The sequence below is a fragment of the Penaeus chinensis genome, chromosome 10 (genome assembly GCF_019202785.1).
Source record: "Penaeus chinensis breed Huanghai No. 1 chromosome 10, ASM1920278v2, whole genome shotgun sequence".
NCBI classification, from domain to species: Eukaryota; Metazoa; Arthropoda; class Malacostraca; order Decapoda; family Penaeidae; genus Penaeus; species Penaeus chinensis.
In genome coordinates this window covers 8,135,028-8,137,527 of record NC_061828.1, presented here as the reverse complement: position 1 = coordinate 8,137,527, position 2,500 = coordinate 8,135,028, and the positions used below count along the sequence as shown (strand labels likewise).

Sequence of the window (2,500 nt, the reverse complement as noted above, 5' to 3'; positions counted from 1 at the left end):
CCGCTGGCGTGTCTGGGGCTCGATTCGCCGTCTCGTGTTTTGTGCAGTTAAAGGAGTACTTTATTGCGTTTCTTTTCGTAATCGGTGCCTCCTCCTCTGCATACCTGTGACTTGCATATTTTTCTTCCTTATTTTCCCAAACGTCCGACGTAGCTCCGCGGACGGCGCCATCGATCATCTCTGTCGCCCTACAGTTAGTCGACCGAGGGAACGTCTCCTCATAAAGCTGCCGTCGGCCGTGGGCGTACGGCGCGGCGGGCGGGACCGCGCGTGTTCGTCGTGTAAATGTTGATAGGGCGTGAGGATGGGCGCGCAGGATGGAGGGGCGAGGGACGAAGATGGAGAGAGAGGGATAGACGCACACGATAACTCAGGGCTCGGGGAGAGACGGTAGATTTTATGGGTTGGACTGACGTTGGCGCTTCGATCGTGGGCTGGCAAATGGCAGGCGGGATGGGCGTAGATGAGAAGATGAGCGGGATAGATGGGCGTGGAAGACGGAGGGTAAATGTGGATAGAGTACAAGCAGTGACAAGGGATGCTGTGCCTGTTGATTGTCTTGTTCATCTTCCTCACGACATTCAGGTGGTTTTGGCCCACCCAGGGGTACCAACCTCCCCGTCACCGCACGCTAGATAAACACCGCGAACTAACCTAAAACAACATCCACATGATGTATTACCGCATTACAACCATTTCCGTCTTGAAACGCTATATTTTTAGCCTAAATACATGCCACACATTACACACAGATTCCACCCGCCTTGGAGTACGAAAAAATAAGATCTTATTGTACTGGCTACCCTCTTTATTTTTTTTTTTTTCTCTCTCTCTCTCTTTTTTGATGTAGGGAGTACCAATTAACTCCAGCATCAAGATAGTCCTCTACACAAACCACGTTTGCTACACAGATCTATCTCTCGCGGTGAAGGTCGAAGCGGGAGATGGTAGTTCGGTAAACAGCCCACAGATGGTGCTGATGTATATGGTGACTGTGGCCCTGACTCGTTGTTTATTTATTTTTACTAATACAGTGGGAGGAGAAGAACTGTAGGCCTCTTGGAGAGCTATATACACTGCGGTGAGTGTATAAAGCAATATTATATTAATAGGCAAGATATACAGATATTAGGGGAGGGACGAGATAATATTCGTGTCTGGGAGAATATATGATATAAAACATATGAATAACACAAGGCTAGAAAGCGGACCTCGGAACAAAAAGAACAGATGCACGAGAATATAAAAGCACAGCCATAGTTTGTTCCCCTCTCCCCCTCTCGAACACAATTGACATTGCCAGACATTGGTTGACCCCGCTCCCTCTCCCGGATTCATGACTTGTATAGCGCCACCATCGTAACTCATGGCTGTTTTCACAGGGATCCCGACGCACCTCAAACGCACTGAGCTTTTCTTGTGTTGCAGATCACATGTTCTGCGCATGAGGTGTATGTACAAAGGTGTTATATTTCGTTACACTACCTACGTTTATGTATCTGTTTTCCTCGCTTCAAGTTTTGGCATTTTGTTTGAGGTTAGGAAGGAATGCTTCAAAGAATTCAGTAAATTTAATGAGGAGTAAAAGAGAGTAACTCATGTTGGTCGGTGCTCCGGATTCCACTCATAATCCGCCTTAGAGGTCCCTCCCTCATTCGCTCCCCCAACCCATAATGCCACTGAATTTGGCGACGAGATGAACGAGCGCAGAAGTGAAGGTCGCAATGCGCATCCACAGGCGAAACACGTGTTTGGGAACGAACGACCGGGATAAGTCACTCCATCTCTGGCTAACATTCGCATCAAGCTTATCAAGAATGAAAGATTGCCAACACATGGAAATACTTTGTCTTCTTCATGTAATTTTTCCCTAAATACCGGCCAGAAGTAAGTCCCCTCGCCCGCGCCTGGCTGCTCGTCAACAGGGAAATTACACGGGGATTGTACCCAATGCAGCGCCTATTCATACATGGTAGACATCAACCACCTTAGTAACCTAGGCGGTGCTCAGCTGGTTTTCGTATTGCTCAGCTGGCGCAGGATGACTTGATGAGTGCTGATGTTGTTATTGTTGTTGTTTTAGCCATTTTGTAGGGATGGCTGAGTTTGTTTGTGTGGGTTCACGTCCCTTGAGCAAAGATGTTTGTGTGTGGTACCCCCCCCCCCCCCCTCTCTATCTCTCTCTCTCTCTCTCTCTCTCTCTCTCTCTCTCTCTCTCTCTCTCTCTCTCTCTCTCTCTCTCTCTCTCTCTCTCTCATTCTTTCTCCACCTCTCTCCCTCGCTCTCAATATATCATCTGCCCATCCATCAAACGACACATTCCTTCTCCATCCTCCTTTCTAATTTCCTTGATCTCCCAGGCGACATTACGACCACAGTTGTTGTCAGTGGAAGAAAGCCCTTTTCATCCTCCATCCCACACATCTGCCAGACGACTCCACCGCCTCCATCTCTCTATCCATCTCTCTTCTCTCCATCCATCACACTCCACGTTTCACTC

The 2,500-nt window shown here is 48.2% G+C and overlaps 3 protein-coding genes across 3 annotated transcripts in view; 2 read left to right on the top strand and 1 right to left on the bottom strand.

Annotated features, from left to right (window-relative positions):
* LOC125030002 (rRNA methyltransferase 1, mitochondrial-like) overlaps positions 1-2,500 on the bottom strand; it is a 335,483-nt gene that overhangs the window by 107,534 nt on the left and 225,449 nt on the right. The window lies entirely within an intron of this gene.
* LOC125030001 (developmental regulatory protein wetA-like) overlaps positions 1-2,500 on the top strand; it is a gene marked incomplete at its 3' end in the record, with an annotated part of 272,480 nt that overhangs the window by 65,085 nt on the left and 204,895 nt on the right.
* LOC125029835 (wiskott-Aldrich syndrome protein homolog 1-like) overlaps positions 1-2,500 on the top strand; it is a 6,225-nt gene that overhangs the window by 206 nt on the left and 3,519 nt on the right. The window lies entirely within an intron of this gene.